Genomic DNA, 21,396 nt, shown 5'->3' with positions numbered 1-21,396 from the left:
CCCTTGTATTGTTATAGGGGTATAGCCATCAAACATGTATCAATTATATATAGCTACACCAGACTCGTCTAACCGTGTCCGTGGTCTTAATGACATGTCAGATGCTTTAGTTGGTAAGGCCGTCTAGTGTGCGGCTGCCAACACAGCCGCACGGTCTTCTGCGCGCAAGGAGCGCTCAATATTTCCATTTACTGTAATGATGCCACGTGGACCGGGCATCTTAAGCACGAGAGAAGTGTAATGTGGTATTGCATTAAAGCGAGCGAAAGCTTCGCGTCCGAATAGTGCTTGATAGCCACTTTGGAACGGAGCAATGTGGAAGGTTAACTTTTCGATGCGGAAGATATCGGGAAAGCTGAATATAACCTCTAGTAGCAGGGAGCCCGTGCAATCGGCTTTTGGGCCTGGCGTTACTCCTTTAAAGGTAGTATTGCTATGGCTGATTTTTGTTGGGTCTATCCCCATTTTGCAGACTGTGTCCTGATATATCAGGTTTAAACTGCTGCCACCATCCATCGGGACTCGTGTGAAGTGGTATCCGTCAATTATCGGGTCCAACACCAAGGCAGCCCATCTAAGGATGGCAATTTTACCCATGGACATGGATACCCATGGAAATCCGACCCGAATGGATAGGGTCTGGATATGCTTTTGCGCCCATGGGCGGCACCCAAACCCGACCCAATTGCTCGTGGGTAGGGCATGGATATAATCTTGTACCCATGGGTATACCCAAACCCGACCCGATAGTATGACTTAGTGGGTAAAAACCGCTATCCCTACCCCACAGTCACATCTCTCACCGCAATTTTTAACTTATTTTTATCTAAACCATGCAAAAGAAATTGCACAATCCATGTCGTAACTTCTATTAGTTGATATTCAATCTCCACTGTAACATACTCCAGTGCCCCTTCCCTTATTTCATCTCCTCGTTAAATGACTCATCATTCTCATATTTTAGAAAATAATAAATGATATTAGGTTGTTAGTGACGTTGATTTACCATAAGTCAAGCCTAGCTTGCCACGAGATGAAAAATGAAAGAGCTTATATTAACATTGTGTTATGTCTTATCTATATGTCTTGAGAGGACCCAGTGGATATCCAATGGGTATGGAATCCATCGGGTTTGGACGTGGACACAATTTTTTACCCATGGATCTTTTAATGGATAGGTAAAGACTGTCTTTATGGATATGGATATGGATTTGGTATTGTTCAACCCGACCCATTGCCATCCTTAAGCCCATACTGCATGCCGGATACTTACCAAGTAATCCCGATGGTCAAAGGTGATCGGTTGGGACGACCAGTGGCAGAACTCCGCGGTGATAGGCCCTGGGGCATGTGTCTCTAGGAGTGCCGCTTTGTTTATCCCCTTCATCACGTGTAACACATTTACTGTTTTGACTTCTGGTGGGAATTTGTTCTATTCCCCGGTGCTTTGCTTGCGAGGCTCGTTCTCGTCTTCGCTTGGTGTATCCTGCCCCTTGTGTTCGGCGTTGAGTTTGCCAGACTGCTTGAAGACCCAACATTCTCTGTGGGTATGATTTGCAGGTTTATAGGGGGTGTTGTGGATCTGACATAGTTTGTCCAGAATCTTGTTCAGGCTGGACAGTTCGTCTCTGTTGCCTTTGGAGGGCAGCTTTTGCTGACCTGGCCGAGAGCTTCTGAATCCCGCGTTTACCGTCGTGCTCTTCAGGCCGTCTTATTTATTCCGGCGCTTGTTTTTGCTGTGTCCTGGCTTCCTGTTTCCGTCCTTGACTTCGGATGTACTTGGGTCGCTGGTGCTACATCGGGCTAACCAGCTGTCCTCGCCCACGTGAAAGCGGGTCATGAGGCTTGTTAATGCTGCCATTGTTCTCAGCTTTTCTTGGCCGAGGTGTCTGGCGAGCCATTCGTCTCAAACGCTGTGCTTGAAAGCTGCTAAGGCTTCGGCGTCCGGGCAGTCGACTATTTGGTTCTTTTTAGTGAGAAACCTATTCCAAAGCTTTCGGGCTGACTCTCCGGGTTGTTGAGTTATATGACTTAAATCGTCTGCATCTGGTGGTCGGACATAGGTCCCTTGAAAATTTGCTCGAAAAGCGTCCTTGAGCTCTTCCCAGCTTCCAATCGAGTTTTCGGGGAGGCTTTTAAGCCAGTGCCGAGCTAGCCATTTGAGCTTGAGGGGTAAGTACTTGATGGCATGGAGATCGTCTCCTCGAGCCATGTGGATATGGAGGATGTAGTCCTCAATCCAGACCCCAGGGTCTGTCATTCCGTCGTACGCCTCTATGTTTACGGGTTTGAATCCCTCTAGAAATTCATGGTCCAGCACCTCATCGGTGAAACATAGGGGGTGTGCGGCACCCCTGTATTTGGGTGTACTGTGGTGTTCGGATTTTGTTGTGTTGCATTGCATGCTAGAGCGCGCTTGCTTGGCCCATAGATGGATCTGGTTGCGCCGTCCTTTTGATGCGAGCCCTCACATGGATCGCGTACTGGCTTGTGTGCGGCGTCGTTTGCCGCTCTATGTTGGCCACGAGGTCATCTATCCGACCGGATAGCTGTTTTGTTTTTTGATTGTGGGGGATCTAAGGACTCCTCATCGAATTCAGGTAGCAACTTTCGCTTCGGGTAGCTCTTTGTGTGGCGACTACCGCCGTACTTTGCTGCAGTGTTGAGTACTTTACTCCATCTAATTCTGAGTGTGTCTTGTGCAGCCCTGAGCCTTTGCTTCTTCTTTTTCAGACTCCTCGCAGTGGCAACAAGCCTTTGATGGGTATTCTGTTGCTCCGGGTGCCTCTCTAGTGTGATGTCATCCAGACTGTTATCTGCGCCGGAGACGGGTTGTTCGGTTTGATTCTCCGTGTTGTCATGGTCGGACGGTGGTTCAATGCCGTGTTTGTCGTCCGCTGGCTCACCCTGCTCTATCACTGGGTCTATATGATCGTTGTTTCTGCCGAGGCGGGATTTGGAGCGGTGCTTACGCCGCCGCTTTGACTGCTTCTCGAGGGAACGATCCTTCGCTGCGTCCTTCCGTTCCTCGTCGACGTTTTCTTTGGGTGTGTCCACCATGTATACATCATATGATGAAGTGGGCGTCCAGTGCCCTATGGGCAGTGGCTCCTGTTCGCCTCCTGCATCATCGTCCATACCATCAATGTCTTCGAAGTCGAAGGCGAGCATGCCGGTCAAGTCGTCGATAGTGGCTACTAAGTGGGTGGTGGGTAGGCGGCGAATTTCTTCGTCGTCCGCATCCCGATCTGGCCGGCCATAGTTCGGCCAGGACTCTCTTGACAAGGAGAGAGACCTTAATGAGTTCAGTATGTCGCCAAAGGGCGAGTGCTAAAAGATATCCGCGGAGGTGAACTCCATGATCGGCGCCAAATTGGATTCGATAGGCACGGGCGCCGGCGGTTCGGAGTCCGTGGCCGGGGAAGAATCCGGCAGTTCGGCGTCACGGCTCCCGTGAAGGGTAAGGTCGGTATTTGGCTCGATCGCCGCTGAAGATGCGGCCTCCATGGCGGGGTCTATCCACCCGTAATTGGATGGCGCAACTGGCTCCGAATTGAGAGTCGGAGCGGTCGCCGGTGCGATCTCCCGAACACTGCCCGATGGAAGAGCTAAATCATGCTCATCGTGACCGTACGGCGCACTCGGCAAGGGCTCGAATCCGTCGAAGATCAAGTCTCTGTGGATGTCGGTCGTGTGGTTTATGCTTCCAAACCTAACCTGGTGGCCAGGGGCGTAACTCTCGATCTGCTCCAGATGGCCAAGCGAGTTGGCCCGCAGTGCGGAGCCGCCGAATACAAAGATCTATCCGAGGAGAAAAGTCTCACCCTGGACTGCATCGCTATCGATGATTGAAGGAGCCATCCAGCCTAACGATGACGACACATAGGAACTCTCAATGAAAGCACCAATGTTGGTGTCAAAACCGACGGATCTCGGGTAGGGGGTCCCGAACTGTGCGTCTAGGCGGATGGTAACAGGAGACGTGGGACACGATGTTTTTACCCAGGTTCGGGCCCTCTCGATGGAGGTAAAACCCTACTACTGCTTGATTGATCTTGATGATATGAGTATTACAAGAGTTGATCTACCACAAGATCGAAGAGGCTAAACCCTAGAAGCTAGCCTATGGTATGATTGTTGTTCTTGGTCCAACGGACTAAACCCTCCGGTTTATATAGACACCGGAGGGGGCTAGGGTTACACAGAGTTGGTTACAAGTAAGGAGATCTACATATCTGTACTGCCAAGCTTGCCTTCCACACCAAGGAGAATCCCATCCGGACACGGGACGAAGTCTTCGATCTTGTATCTTCATAGTCCAACAGTCCGGCCAAAGGAGATAGTCCGGCTGTCCGGATACCACCTAATCCAGGACTCCCTCACACTCTTTGAAGTACTTTGTGTTGGTTTGAATAGATGAATCTGAGATTGTGTAATGCATATCGTATAATCATACCCACGGATACTTGAGGTGACATTGGAGTATCTTGGTGACATTAGGGTTTTGGTTGATTTGTGTCTTAAGGTGTTATTCTAGTACGAACTCTATGATAGATTGAACGGAAAGAATAGCTTCATGTTATTTTACTACGGACTCTTGAATAGATTGATCAGAAAGGATAACTTTGAGGTGGTTTCGTACCCTACCATAATCTCTTCGTTTGTTCTCCGCTATTAGTGACTTTGGAGTGACTCTTTGTTGCATGTTGAGGGATAGTTATATGATCCAATTATGTTATTATTGTTGAGAGAACTTGCACTAGTGAAATTATGAACCCTAGGCCTTGTTTCAACGCATTGCAATACAGTTTGTGCTCACTTTTACCATTAGTTACCTTGCTGTTTTTATATTTTCAGATTACAAAAACCTTTATCTACCATCCATATACCGCTTGTATCACCATCTCTTCGGCGAACTAGTGCACCTATGCAATTTACCATTGTATTGGGTGTGTTGGGGACACAAGAGACTCTTTGTTATTTGGTTGCAGGGTTGCTTGAGAGAGACCATCTTCATCCTACACCTCCTACGGATTGATAAACCTTAGGTCATCCACTTGAGGGAAATTTGCTACTGTCCTACAAACCTCTGCACTTGGAGGCCCAACAACGTCTACAAGAAGAAGGTTGTGTAGTAGACATCAAGCTCTTTTCTGGCGCCGTTGGCGGGGAGGTTAGCGCTTGAAGGTATATCTTTAGATCTTGCAATTGAATCTTTTAGTTTCTTGTTTTATCACTAGTTTAGCTTATAAAAGAAAACTACAAAAAATGGATTTGAGTTTGCCTCATACGCTTCATCTTTTTAATATCTTTCGTGAGTATGATGGAAAGTAAAATTGTGCCAAAGTGTTAGAAGAAGAATGAATTAAAATGTTTGGCACTAAATCTTTGAATGATGAGCATGATTGCAATGTTATTAGTATGAACTTGAATATCCATAGTACAAATGATGATTGCACTACTCATGATGAAAATATCTCTTATAAGCATGTCGATTTTTGTGGAGTGCATAGAGTTTGCAAGTACATACCAAAATGGGAAGATAGATTTTGCAAGAGGCATAAGTACTTAGAAACTAAATGGTTGCAAGAAAGGCTAGATGTTTGTGCTGAAAATTTAAATTTTCTTAGCCGTACTTGTGAACTTTGCAATGAACGTGGTCATTTAACTATCTAATGCAAATTATTTCATGATCTAATCGTTTCCAAAAATTGTGATGACTTGATTTCCCTTGCACATCATAATAAAGTTAGTTTGCTTATGGGTTATGAAGAAATGAAACGTATAACTAACTATCTTCCAGTATTTGCCCGTGATAAACTTCTTGATTTTGATCTAGAGGAAATTTATATGTATTGTGCGGTGAATTGCATTGAAAATCCTTATATTGCCAATTACAAAAGACAAGACAACAAATAGAAGATGAAGAGAATACTAATGAAAGGGAAGAGGCTTCCCAATATCCTCCTATTATTTCTTATGATGAATCACATAACGAGGAGGAACCTTCTATTCAACCAATCTCATTAATAAGGAGCTCCAAAAGAGGGTTGAACCCACCCATGATGTGAAGAAGAAAAAGAAAAAAAATGGAGAAGCAAAGGTAAAAAGGTATCCCTCCCAAATGATGTTACTCCTACTACTCATCGTGATGATGATACTCCCTCCTTTCCGGTTTATTGGGCTTATCTCAAAATTTTAGTTTTTCCATTTTATAAGGCTCAATTTGGTTGTTCCCCATCACATGTTCAGACTTCAAGGTGCATTAAATCATTGCATGCAAGTATTAAGAGAAAATTGACCAATGCATGCACTTTATGCATGCATGCATTCCAATTAATGCACTCGTAAACATAATTTTTTGAGGAAAACAAGAGCATTAATTGGGTGCTTCTGCAAACTACAAAAAATATTCCACCACTCATCATCTACCTTGGTTGGTGAGATTTTTGAATTGAGCCTTATAAACTAGAAAGGAGGGAGTAATTGCTATACTATTGGTGATATCCATACAATTAATGATGAGAGTGATTATGCTTATGATATGAAAAGGCCCAAGCTTGGGATGCTATGTTTGATGAAGATGATGTTTCTGAGAATATATTTGCTACAATTAATGTTAGTCCCAAGCTTGGGGATGCTACGTTTAATGAAGATGATATTTTTAGCCTCCCAAGTTTTGATATGCAAATTTGTTATGATGATAGTATGCCTCCTACTTATGATGATTATATTGATGAAAGTGGGTTTGGAAGAGTGTCGACTTTAGGAAGTAGTAATCCCACTATTTTGGAGGATGTTGAATCTTATTTTGATAATTATTAAAGTGGATTTGGAGAGTTCATGACTTTATTTAGTGATGATTCCACTATCTTGGAAGAGGTTTCAATCGATTATGATGAGAACAAAGTTGCTACTTATGATGATTATTGTGATGATACTTATGCTATAAAAAGTAGTGATGATTATATTTATAAAACTTGTCACGATTATTATTACCCCTTTTTTGAACATTACTCTTTTAATATGGAAACAATTTATAGTATTCGAGTTTCTTATGATACTCCCACTATTCCGAATGAGAAGAACTTTGCTTATGTGGAGAGTAATAAAATTTCTATGCTTGTAGATCATGAAAAGAATGCTTTATGTGATAGTTATATTGTTGAATTCATTCATGATGCTACTGAAAATTATTATGAGGGAGGAACATATGCTTGTAGGAATTGCAATAATATCAAGTTTCCTCTCTATGCGCATAAAATCTTGAAGTTATGCTTGTTTTGCTTTCCTATGCTAGTTGATTATTGTTCCCATAAATTGTTTGCTCACAAAATCCCTATGCATAGGAAGTGTATTAGGCTTAAATGTGCTAGTTATATTCTTCATGATGCTCTCTTTATGTTTCAATTCTTATCTTTTATGTGAGCATCATTGAAATCATCATGCCTAGCTAGGGGATAGCGCTTGTTGGGAGGCAACCCAATCTTATTTTTGTTCCTTGCTTTTTGCTCCTGTTTAGCATTAAATAATTTATCTAGCCTCTGTTTAGATGTGGTTTTATGTTTTAATTAGTGTTTGTGCCAAGTAGAACATTTGGGAAGACTTGGGTGAAGTCTCTGTGATCTTGCTGTAAAAAATAGAAACTTTAGTGCTCACGAGATTAGCTGCCATTATTTACTGGAGAGTGCTATTAAGTTGATTATTTTTGCAGAGGATTAATAGACAAATTCCTTAGGTCCACCAATTTATTTGAGAATTTTATGAGTTCCATAAGTATACGTTTGATCCAGATTACTACAGATTGTTCTGTTTTTGACAGATTCTGTTTTCTATGTGTTGTTTGCTTATTTTGATGAATCTATGAGTAGTATCGGAAGGTGTGAACCATATATGAGTTGGAATACAGTATATATTACACCAATATGAATTTAGAATGAGTTCACAACAGTACCTAAGTGGTGATTTATTTTCTTATACTAACGGAGCTTATGAGTTTTCTGTTAAGTTTTGTGTTGTGAAGTTTTCAAGTTTTGGGTAAAGATTCGATGGACTATGGAATAAGGAGTGGCAAGAGCCTAAGCTTGGGGATGCCCAGGTCACCCCAAGGCAATATTCAAGGACAACCAAGAGCCTAAGCTTGGGGATGCCCCGGAAGGCATCCCCTCTTTCGTCTTCGTTCATTGGTAACTTTACTTGGAGTTATATTTTTATTCACCACATGATATGTGTTTTTCTTGGAGCATCAATTTATGTTGTTTGGATTTGCTTTATGTTATTTAGAAAAATGTTTTGCATCTTTTATTTCAATATAAGTGGCATTGATAGCCTTTACTATGCCTATTTTACAAGTCTTCATATTGCTGTTTGAAAACAGAAAGTTTACCGGTGTCGCAATAATTCCTTAGAAAAGTCAGAATGTTATAAAGTGTTGAAACCTTTTGCATATTAAGATCTGATAAATTTAATACATTGGTAATTTTATTTCATAATTGTTTGAGCTAGGGAAGTATGGATCTTGCTGCACTCTTTACAGACTGTCCTGTTTAGGCAGATTATTGTTATGTTTGCATTGTTTGCATATGTTTGCTTCTTTAATGATTCTATTTGAGTATAGGACTATTAAATATGAAGAGGCATTTAGTATGCAATGTTGAATAATAATTTTAGTGATTTGCTACAGTATAGTATGATAAGGTTTTTGCATTGGTTTATACTAACTTATCTCACGAGTCCGTGATGAGTTTTGTGTGGATGAAGCTTTTGAGATTTAGGGAGACCGTGATATGAGAGGAATTAAGGAGACACAAAAGCTCAAGCTTGGGGATGCCCAAGGCATCCCAAGATAGTATTTCAAGAAGTCTCAAGCGTCTAAGCTTGGGGATGCCCCGGTTGGCATCCCACCTTTCCTCCTCAACAACTATCGGTTAGTTTCGGTTGATCCTAAGTTTTTGCTTCTTCACATGATGTTTGCCATTCTTAGAATGTCATTTTACTTTGTTTTGATTGCTGTTTGAATAAAATATCAAGATCTGGAATTATTAAATGGGAGAGTCTTCACATAGTTGCATAATTATTCAACTACTCATTGATCTTCACTTATATCTTTTGGAGAAGTTTGTCATTTGCTCTAGTGCTTCACTTATATCTTTTAGAGCACGGTGGTGGTTTTATTGTATAGAAATAATTGATCTCTCATGCTTCACTTATATTATTTTGAGAGTCCTTTAGAACAGCATGGTAATTTTCTTTTGATATAATAAAAAACTTTCATATAAGTGCATTGAATATTAAGAGAAGTTTGATACTTGATGATTGTTTTGAGATATGGAGATAGTGATATTAAAGTCATGCTAGTTGAGTAGTTGTGAATTTGAGAAATAATTGTGTTGAAGTTTGTGATTCCCGTAGCATGCACGTATGGTGAACCGTTATGTGACGAAGTTGGAGCATGATTTCTTTATTGATTTTCCTCCATATGAGTGGCGGTCGGGGACGAGCGATGGTCTTTTCCTACCAATCTATCCCCCTATGAGCATGCGCATAGTACTTTGTTTCGATAACTAATAGATTTTTGCAATAAGTATGTGAGTTCTTTATGACTAATGTTGAGTCCATGGATTATACGCACTCTCACCCTTCCACCATTGCTAGCCTCTCTAGTACCGCGCAACTTTCGCCGGTACCATAAACCCACCATATATCTTCCTCAAAACAGCCACCATACCTACCTATTATGGCATTTCCATAGCCATTCCGAGATATATTGCCATGCAACTTACCAATGTTTCATTTATCATGACATGCTCCATCATTGTCATATTGCTTTGCATGATCATGTAGTTAACATCATATTTGTGGCAAAGCCACCTATCATAATTCTTCCATACATGTCACTCTTGATTCATTGCACATCCCGGTACACCGTCGGAGGCATTCACATAGAGTCATATTTTGTTCTAAGTATTGAGTTGTAATCATTAAGTTGTAAATAAATAGAAGTGTGATGATCATCAATAATAGAGCATTGTCCCAAAAAAAGTCCAAATAAAAAAAGTAAGGCCCAAAAAAGAGAAAATAAAAAGGGGCAATGCTACTATTCTTTTTCCACACTTGTGCTTCAAAGTAGCACCATGATCTTCATGATAGAGAGTCTCCTATGATATCACTTTCATATACTAGTGGGAATTTTTCATTATAGAACTTGGCTTGTATATTCCAACGATGGGCTTCCTCAAAATGCCCTAGGTCTTCATGAGCAAGCGAGTTGGATGCACACCCACTTAGTTCCTTTTGTTGAGCTTTCATATACTTATACCTCTAGTGCATCCGTTGCATGGCAATCCCTACTCACTCACATTGATATCTATTGATGGGCATCTCCATAGCCCTTTGATACGCCTAGTTGATGTGAGACTATCTTCTCCTTTTTGTCTTCTCCACAACCACCATTCTATTCCACATATAGTGCTATGTCCATGGCTCACGCTCATGTATTGCGTGAAGACTGAAAAAGTTCGAGAACATCAAAAGTATGAAACAATTGCTTGGCCTGTCATCGGGGTTGTGCATGATTTAAATATTTTGTGTGGTGAAGATGGAGCATAGCCATACTATATGATTTTGTAGGGATAGCTTTCTTTGGCCATGTTATTTTGAGAAGACATAATTGCTTTGTTAGTATGCTTGAAGTATTATTATTTTTATGTCAATATTAAACGTACGTCTTGAATCCTATGGATCTGAATATTCTTGCCACAATAAAGAGAATTACATGGATAAATATGTTAGGTAGCATTCCACATCAAAAAATTTGTTTTTATCATCTACCTACTAGAGGACGAGCATGAATTAAGCTTGGGGATGCTGATACATCTCCAATGTATCTATAATTTTTAATTGTTCCATGCTATTATATTATCAACCTTGGAAGTTTTATATGCATTTATATGATATTTTATATGATTTTTGGGACTAACCTATTAACCTAGAGCCCAGTGCCAGTTTCTGTTTTTTCCTTGTTTTAGAGTATCACAGAAAAGGAAAATCAAACAAAGTCCAATTGACCTGAAACTTCACGGAACTTATTTTTGGACCAGAAGAAGCCCACAGAGTATCGGAGATGGACCAGGAGAGTCCCGGGCTGCCCACGAGGGTGGTGCGCGCCCCATACCTCGTGGACAGCCCGGAGATCCACCGACGTACTTCTTCCTCCTATATATATCCATATACCATAAAAACTTCGAGCAACACAGTAGATCAGGAGTTCCGCCGCCAGCCTCTGTAGCCACCGAAAACCAATCTAGACCCGTTTTGGCACCCTGATGGAGGGGGAATCCCTCTCCGGTGGCCACCTTCATCATCCCGGTGCTCTCCATGACAAGGAGGGAGTAGTTCTCCCTCGGGGATGAGGGTATGTACGAGTAGCTATGTGTTTGATCTCTCTCTCTCTCATGTTCTTGAGGTGGTACGATCTTGATGTATCGCGAGCTTTGCTATTATAGTTGGATCTTATGATGTTTCTCCCCCTCTACTCTCTTGTAATGGATTGAGTTTTCCCTTTGAAGTTATCTTATCGAATTGAGTCTTTAAGGATTTGAGAACACTTGATGTATGTCTTGCGTGGGATACCCGTGGTGACAATGGGGTATTCTATTGATCCACTTGATGTATGTTTTAGTGATCAACTTGCGGGTTCCGCCCATGAACCTATGCATAGGGGTTGGCACATGTTTTCGTCTTGACTCTCCGGTAGAATCTTTGGGGAACTCTTTGAAGTACTTTGTGTTGGTTTGAATAGATGAATCTGAGATTGTGTGATGCATATCGTATAATCATACCCACGGATACTTGAGGTGACACTGGAGTATCTAGGTGACATTAGGGTTTTGGTTGATTTGTGTCTTAAGGTGTTATTCTAGTACGAACTCTATGATAGATTGAATGGAAAGAATAGCTTCATGTTATTTTACTACGGACTCTTGATAGATCGATTAGAAAGGATAACTTTGAGGTGGTTTCGTACCCTACCATAATCTCTTTGTTTGTTCTCCGCTATTAGTGACTTTGGAGTGACTCTTTATTGCATGTTGAGGGATAGCTATATGACCCAATTATGTTATTATTGTTGAGAGAACTTGCACTAGTGAAAGTATGAACCCTAGGCCTTGTTTCAATGCATTGCAATACCGTTTGTGCTCACTTTTATCATTAGTTACTGCTGTTTTTATATTTTCAGATTACAAAAACCTTTATCTACCATCCATATACCACTTGTATCACCATATCTTCGCCGAACTAGTGCACCTATACAATTTACCATTGTATTGGGTGTGTTGGGGACACAAGAGACTCTTTGTTATTTGGTTGCAGGGTTGCTTGAGAGAGACCATCTTCATCCCACGCCTCCTACGGATTGATAAACCTTAGTTCATCCACTTGAGGGAAATTTGCTACTGTCCTACAAACCTTTGCACTTGGAGGCCCAACAATGTCTACAAGAAGAATTTTGTGTAGTAGACATCAGAGGCCAGGCTTGAAGCTATGGAGCAAGATGTCTTCCACTACAAGGGGATGGTGGAGCGTGGACTCAATGCCAATCACATCATGATCGCGGACCTTTCTCGTGATCTCATGGTGGATGGCAAGCCCATGAAGGACATCGTCTTCACACTCAACGAGAAAATCAACTTCCTCCAAAGCCAGATCTATGATCTCCAAAACCAAGTCTTTGAACATGAGGCAAGGTTTAAAGGTATGAGTTTGACTGCTAGTCGCAGCACCCGTGAGACTCACTCCTCCTCTTATCATGGTGGGCCACTTACATGGAAATCCGAGGACAATATTTCTTCATCACCGCCACCTTCTTCTTCATCACTAAAAGAGAATTGAGTATCGGGTATGGGCACTCCCCTTGGCTTCCACCAAGCTTGGGGGAGGTGCCCTGGTATCGTATCATCCCTGAGGGAGTCCTGGATTAGGGGGTCTCCGGACAGCCGGACTATATCCTTTGGCCGGACTATTAGACTATGAAGATACACGATTGAAGACTTCGTCCCGTGTCCAGATGGGACTCTACTTCACGTGGAAGGCAAGCTAGGCAGTACGGATATGGATATCTCCTCCTTTGTAACCGACCTTGTGTAACCCTAACCCCTTCCGGTGTCTATATAAACCGGAGGGTTTTAGTCCGTAGGACAACATACAATCATACCATAGGCTAGCTTCTAGGGTTTAGCCTCTCCGATCTCGTGGTAGATCAACTCTTGTAATACCCATATCATCAAGAATAAACCGAGCAGGACGTAGGGTTTTACCTCCATCAAGAGGGCCCGAACCTGGGTAAAACATCGTGTCCCCTGCCTCATGTTACCATCCGCCTTAGACGCACAGTTCGGGACCCCCTACCCGAGATCCGCCGGTTTTGACACCGATATTGGTGCTTTCATTGAGAGTCATCTATGTAGTCGCCATTAGGCTTGATGGCTCCTTCGATCATCGATGGCGATGCAGTCCAGGGTGAGACTTTTCTCCCTGGACAGATCTTTGTATTCGGCCGCTTTGCACTGCGGGCCAACTCGCTTGGCCATCTGGAGCAGATCGAGAGTTACTCCCCTGGACATCAGGTCAGGTTTGGAAGCTTAAACTACACGGCCGATATCCGCGGAGACTTGATCTTCGACGGATTCGAGGCCCCACTTAGTGCGCCACACGGTCATGATGAGCATGATTTAGCTCTGCCATCGGACAGTGTCCAGGAGATCTTGCCGGCAACTGCTCTGACCCTCAATTCGGAACCGGTTGCGCCATCCATGGACGGGTGGATAGACCCCGCCACGGAGGCCGTATCCTCAGCGGTGATCGAGCCGAATATCGACCTTATCCTTCATGAGAGCTGTGTTACCAAACTGCCGGATCCTTCTCCGACCGCGGACTCCGAACCGCCTGCGCCCGTGCCTACCGAATCCGATTGGGCGCCGATCATGGAGTTTACCTCCACGTATATTTTTCAGCACTCGCCCTTTGGCGACATACTGAACTCATTAAGGTCTCTCTCCTTGTCAGGAGAATCCTGGCCGAACTATGTCCGGCAGGATTGGGATGCGGATGACGAAGAAATTCACCGCCCACCCACCACCCACTTAATAGCCACTGTCGACGACCTAACCGACATGCTCGACTTCGACTCCGAAGACATCGACGGTATGGACGACGATGCGGGAGACGAAGAGGAACCACTGCCCACAGGGCACTGGACAACCACCTCATCATATGATATATATATGGTGGACACACCCAAAGAAGGCAATGGCGATGAGACAGCAGAGGATGACCCCTCCAAGAAGCAACCCAAGCGCCAACGTCAGCGGCTCCACTCTAAGTCTCGCCAAAGCAAAAGCGGTGACACCGGCACAGGAGATAATACCACTCCGGACAGTGCCAAAGACGACAACAATCCCCTCTAGCAAGATTTAGGGTAGGAGGATGGAGAAGCCAGCCCTCCCGAGAGAGCGGCAGATGGAGAGGCGGAGGATGATAATTACATGCCTCCCTCCGAACACAAGACAAGCCTCGACGATGATGAATTCGTCGTGCCAGAGGATCCCGTCAAACAAGAGCGCTTCAAGCGCCGGCTTATAGCCACGGCAAACAGCCTTAAGAAAAAGCAACAACAGCTTCAAGCTGATCAAGATTTGCTAGCTGACAGATGGACTGAAGTCCTTACGGCCGAGGAATATAAACTCGAACGCCCCTCCAAGAGTTACCCGAAGCGCAGGTTGCTACCCCGACCGGAGGAGGAAGCACTCAAACCTACATCTCCAGCATATGATGCGGCTGACCGGCCACCTCGTGGCCGTGATAGAGAGGCATTTCAGCCAAAAGCTCAGCCCGCACTCCGGCACCACTCAAATAAAAATGTCATGGCATGGGGAAATAAGCCAGACCTGCAAGACGTATTGGAGGACAAAGCAAAACATGCAAGATCGATCTACGGATCACAAGGGCACGCCACTATGCGAGACGATAACCGTCACGCCGGATACAGTAAAAGTCAGTCCGGCCGGGCCGAACACAGCCGGCAAGACTCATTTGAGCTGCGTCGCGACATAGCCCAGTACAGAGGCACCGCACACCCCCTATGCTTCACAGACAAAGTAATGGATCATCAAATCCTAGAGGGTTTCAAGCCCGTAAATATAGAATCATACGACAGCACAACAGATCCTACGGTGTGGATCGAGGATTTCCTCCTGCACATCCATGTGGCCCGCGGTGATGATCTACATGCCATCAAATACCTCCCACTTAAACTCAAAGGACCAGCTCGGCATTGGCTCAACAGCTTGTCAGCAGAGTCCATTGGTTGTTGGGAAGATCTGAAAGCCACATTCCTCGACAACTTTCAGGGCACTTATGTGCGACCACCAGATGCTGATGACTTGAGCCACATAATTCAGCAGCCAGAGGAATCGGCCAGGCAATTCTGGACACGGTTCCTAACAAAGAAAAATCACATTGTCGACTGTCCGGATGCGGAGGCCCTAGCAGCTTTCAAACACAACAACTGTGACGAATGGCTCGCCCAGCACCTCGGCCAGGAAAAGCCGAAATCCATGGCAGCCCTCACGACACTCATGACCCGCTTTTGTGCAGGAGAGGACAGCTGGCTGGCTCGTAGCAACAACATATCAAAGAACCATGGTACTTTGGATACCAAGGACGGCAATGGCAGGTCACGTCGCAACAAACATAAGCGTCGCATTAACAACGACAATACCGACGATACGGCAGTCAATGCCGGATTCAAAGGCTCTAAACCCGGTCAGCGGAAAAAAACCATTCAAAAGAAGCACTCCGGGCCCGTCCAGTTTGGACCGCATACTCGATCGCTCGTGTCAAATACACGGCACCCCCGATAAGCCAGCCAACCACACCAACATGGATTGTTGGGTGTTCAAGCAGTCCGACAAGTTAAATGCCGAAAACAAAGATAAGGGGTCACATAGCGATGACGAGGAGGAACCCCGGCAGCCAAACACTGGAGGACAGAAGAGGTTCCCACCACAAGTGCGGACGGTGAACATGATATACGCAACCCACATCCCCAAGAGGGAACGGAAGCGTGCACTCAAGGACGTATACGCGTTGGAGCCAGTCGCCCTAAAGTTCAACCCATGGTCCTCCTGTCCGATCACCTTCGATCGTAGGGACCACCCCACTAGTATCCGTCACGGCGGATTTGCCGCACTAGTCCTAGACCCAATCATTGACGGATTTCACCTCACTCGAGTCCTTATGGATGGCGGCAGCAGCCTGAACCTGCTTTATCAGGACACAGTGCGCAAAATGGGCATAGACCCCTCAAGGATCAAACCCACAAAACGACCTTTAAAGGCATCATACCAGGTGTAGAGGCCCATTACACAGGCTCAGTAACACTAGAAGTGGTCTTCGGATCTCCGGATAACTTCCGAAGCAAAGAGTTAATCTTCGACATAGTCCCGTTCCGCCGTGGCTATCATGCACTGCTAAGGCGAACCGCATTTGCGAGATTCAATGCGGTACCGCACTATGCATATCTCAAGCTCAAGATGCCAGGACCTAGGGGGTCATCACAGTCAATGGAAATACAGAACGCTCTCTCCGAACGGAGGAGCACACTGCGGCCCTCGCAGCAAAAGCGCAAAGCAGCCTCTTAAGGCAATCCACCAGTTCGGTGATTCAAGATCCAGACACATTCAAGCGCGCCCAGAGTAATCGGCAACAAGACTGCCTGGCACATTCCGAGCTCGCATAGCAATGCGGCCCCCACCCCGGTTCCAGCCAGACGACGAAATCTCTGCCACGCGTACATAACTACGCATTAAAAATACCATGGGCACAGGTGGGGAGGGGGCACGACTACGACAAGCCCCAAGACACGGCTCAACCGCACTAGGGGCTGCCCACTTTGTTATTTTTCTCTTTCAGGACTTTAATCTCTGGAAACCCTGTCCGGCAGCATGATCGCCGGATACATGATGCAGCGACCAAGGAGGGAGAAAGCTACGTCACACCACGGAACTCCTAGGTGGATTACGATAACGAGTGAAATACTTGCTTTAATACAATTCCTCAGCTTGCCCTTGGAGGGGACATGTCAAATAGTCCTACTTTTCGCTTATCACACTACTTGTATCATTCGGCTTTAACACACCTTTTTGAATAAACAATGCATAGCACTAAGACTATTATTGCATTCTTCCTTTTATATATATATGATCATTCATGACATCCAGCACCCGTACACTCTGGTACGGCCAATACGCTAGGGGCTTACGCATACCCCATAATACGGCGTGAGAAGTCCGAGCACTTTCAACAGTGCGGCACCCCGAACTTATAACACTATATGCATCAGCTCCGAATCATGTCTTGGGTCAATAGTTGGGTTTGCCTGGCTCCCATGTTTTGGTACCTTACGTTCCGCTATATCGGCTAAGGTAGCACTGGGAGAACTATTGCGATTGTGCCCCGATTGTGCTGGGCTAAGTACCTCAGTAGAGAAAGCTAAAACTGACTGTCATGATAAGGCGAGAGACTGCTCGCTGTTCGAGAGGTTTCGAGTCCCTAAAGACTTATGCTGCTTAGAGCGAGGAGTCGGCTCTGTCCGACTTAAGGCATGTATAGCGCCCCGAATTTGGCCTTCCGAATACCAGGGGCTTCGCCGAAATTTAAAATTATAGAATTCTATGGCTAAGTGAGAGTGATAAAGCATTATAGTCTGATTGCCTTGTTCGTTGTGCTGAGCACCTCCCTCAAAGGATCGAAAAATAGGAACAAGAGTGCTCAGGTTTATCCCGAACACCCCAGCACTCGTGGCATGGGGGCAGAAGCCGACGACTAGCCATCTCTCATATTTGATAAACAGCCGAACATAAGGTAATATTTTAAATTCAAACAAGCGTTGCATAGCACATATGAACAAGTTTTCATCATACAGGATCACACGAGCAAGTTCATTCAAATATTACATCTTTGGAACACTCGTCCGCTACAAGACGGGCACCCTTCAGGACACCCTCATAATACATCTCGGGGTGGCGATGCTCCTTGCCCTACGGTGGCCCCTCCTTCACCAGCTTCATGGCGTCCATCTTGGCCCAGTGCACCTTCGCACGGGCGAAAGCCCGGCGTGCACCTTCGATGCAGACGGACCGCTTGATGACTTCCAGCCGCGGGCAAGCATCCACAATCCGCCTCACCAGGCCGAAGTAGCTGTTGGGAAGGGTGTTGCCAGGCCACATCCGGACTATAAAGCCCTTCATGGCCTGTTCGGCCGCCTTGTGCAGCTCGACCATCTGCTTCAGCTGGTCGCTCATGGGCACCGGGTGTTCGGTCCCAGTATACTAGGACTAGAACAACTTCTCTGTCGAGCTTCCCTCCTTGGCCCAGTAAAATTTTGCGGCATCCGACATGCTGCGGGGCAAATCTGCGAATGCTCCTGGAGAGCTCCGGACTCGGGTAAGTAACAAGTAATTTACTTTCACATGCTTGCTCTGCATAAAGAATGCCTTACCCGCCGCTATCTTCTTCATCGCCTCAATCTCCAGGAGGGCCTTTTGGGCTTCGGCCTTGGCATTCTTTGCTCTCTTGAGGGCCGCGGCAAGCTCGGACTCTCGCATCTTCAAGTCAAGCTCCAAAGCCTCATGCTTCGTTACGAGAGCCTGGAGCTCTTGCTGCACCTCACCCACCCAGGCCTCTTGTTTCTCCCGCTCGGTGCGCTCCTTGGTCGCCTTCTCTTCGGCATCGGACAGTGCTTGCTTTAGGGTCGCCACTTCGGTCGTGGCCCCTGGCAAATTCATGATGATCCTGTCACTTTGCAATCGCATCTTATATATATATATATATATATATACACACACAAGGTATCACTTACCTTTGTTCTCCTCGAGCTGCCTCTTTGCAAGGTCGAGCTCCTTCTGGGACCCTTCAAGGTCCCGCTTCAGTGCGGTAACCTCCGCAATCAGTGCAGCAGAGGCCAGTAGCGAAGCCTGCATACGCATATAGACATACTTATGTTAGACTCATGTGATATTGTTTGATCCTCTATTCGGCTTTTCTTTGTGGACACCAAACAGAGCATCAGGGTTACTGTCTATGCGGTAATATTTTTTCTACATACTTACCTCAAAGCCTGTTAGAAGGCTGGTACAGGCTTCAGTCAGTCCGCTCTTGGCAGACTGAACCTTCTTAATCACCACACTCATAATAGTGAGGTGCTCTTCATCGATGGAAGCGCCACGAAGTGCTCCCAGTAGGTTGTCCGGTGCCTCTGGATGGACAGAGGTCACCGGCACGGGCGTCTTACCCCTTTTGGAAGGGGGCCGCCTGCCTGAGTCCGAAAACACTGGAGGTTCTGGCATGGTGTCCGGCTGAGTGCCGGACTTGGAGCCCCCGGGAGCCTTGCTCCCTTTGCTCCTGGAGTCCGGAAGGTCGCCTTGAGGCGCCTCCGGAACTGCCTCTCCCCGGCTCGGTGCCCCTTGAGACAATACCTCGGCATTGTCCATAGGGCAAGGGGAGGAGGCAGTCGGAAGTGGATCGCTATCCATATCCGATGAATCCAAGGAGTCGTCCGACGAGGATACGTCGATACAGGCTTGGGGCGGTCTGCATAATCATATACGGCGTTAGGAGAAGCAGTGCGACAACGGTATGCTATAGTTACTCTGGTATCCGAATACTTACGACTTCGCCAGGGGCTTGGCCCTGAGTAGCAACTCATCTTCGCCTTCGGAGGCGGTGGTGGAGTAGTCCGGAAGGAGGGTCCTCCCCTTCTTAGACCCTTCGGCCTCCCCGATTGGGGCGGCCTTCCTTTTCTTGTCTCCCCCAACTAGAGGGGGAGCATCTTCATATTCCTCCTCGTCTTCAGGGGAGGAGTGCGTCGTGGAGTTATCGGATGATGAGTCCGATACCACCTGGTGCCGGGAACTCTTTCGGGTTCCCTTGGCCTTCTTGGTCTTCTCCGCACCTTATAAGGAGTCGGAGTCAGCATCTCCGTCAGGTGGGTGTCCGCAGTGTCTTCGGGCAGAGGGGCCAGATAGTTGATCTGCTCTGATGCCTCCACCCAGTCCTATCAAGGGCATGGGAGCTCAGACTCCGCGCGTGGTTAAGCTATGGGAAGTAAAAATCCTTCCAGATGTACAAAACTCACCGGATTCGCAGGGCGCTTCGCGCTTAGCCCGCGGTCCTCGGTGAGAGAGGGAGGGACCTCGACACCCTTGAACAGCACCCTCCAGACGTCCTTGTGCGTCGTGTCGAAGAGCTCGCTCAGAGTCTGGTGCTGGGCTGGGTCGAACTCCCACAAGTTGAAATCCCGTTGTTGACACGGGAGGATCCGGCGGAAGAGCATGACCTCGACTATGTTGACAAGCTTGAGCTTCTTGCTTGCCATATTCCGGATACATTTCTGGAGTCCGTCCAGCTCCACCGATGAACCCGAGGATAGGCCCTTCTCTTTCCAGGAGGTGAGCCGTGTGGGGATTCCGGATCGAAACTTGGGGGCCGCCACCCAGTTGGTGTCGCGCGGCTCGGTGATGTAGAACCACGCCAATTGCCACCCCTTTATGGTCTCCACGAAGGAGCCTTCAAGCCATATAACATTGGGCATCTTGCCCACCATGGCTCCGCTGCATTCTGCTTGTTGGCCTCCCACCACCTTCGGCTTGATATTGAAGGTATTCAGCCACAGGCCGAAGTGGGGCCGGATGCGAAGCAAAGCCTCACACACGACGATGAACGCCAAAATGTTGAGGATGATGTTCAGGGCTAGATCATGAAAGTCCAGCCCGTAGTAGAACATAAGACCACAGACGAATGGATGGAGGGGAAACCCCAGTCCACGGAGGAAGTGGTGGAGGAAGACTACCCTCTCGTGAGGTTCCGGGGTGGGGAAGATCTGCCCCGCAGCGGGCAGCCGATGCGCGATATTCGCGGATAAGTATCCGGCTCCGCGCAGCTTTTTGATGTGTCCCTCCGTGACGGAGGAAGCCATCCACTTGCCTCCCGCTCTGGACATGTTTGGAGAAGGTTGAGGAGAAGGATGTGGACTTGGGCGTTGGAGCTCGAGTGCGCGAGAATGGATGAGCAAGGAGGAAGAAGGCGTGGGTAAAAAAAGGATAAACCTTATCCCTTTATAAGGGCGGTCGAAACTATGCGCCCCCACTAGCCTGGTAAAACTCGCTTATCCTCCAAGCGCCGTAATTGATGGCGCGGTTGGGTTACCCACGCCCGTATTGATGAGAATCCCGTAATAAGGGGGACACAATCTCTGCTTTGACAAGACGTGTCAAGAAACTGCCTCGTGTTATGTGCGGGGCTAGTTGAAGAAAAACGGTTCGAATGATCACCGCGCCA

The sequence above is a fragment of the Triticum aestivum genome, chromosome 3A (assembly GCF_018294505.1).
Source record: "Triticum aestivum cultivar Chinese Spring chromosome 3A, IWGSC CS RefSeq v2.1, whole genome shotgun sequence".
NCBI classification, from domain to species: Eukaryota; Viridiplantae; Streptophyta; class Magnoliopsida; order Poales; family Poaceae; genus Triticum; species Triticum aestivum.
The sequence above is the reverse complement of the archived record's forward strand: the minus strand, read 5'-3'. Positions refer to the sequence as shown.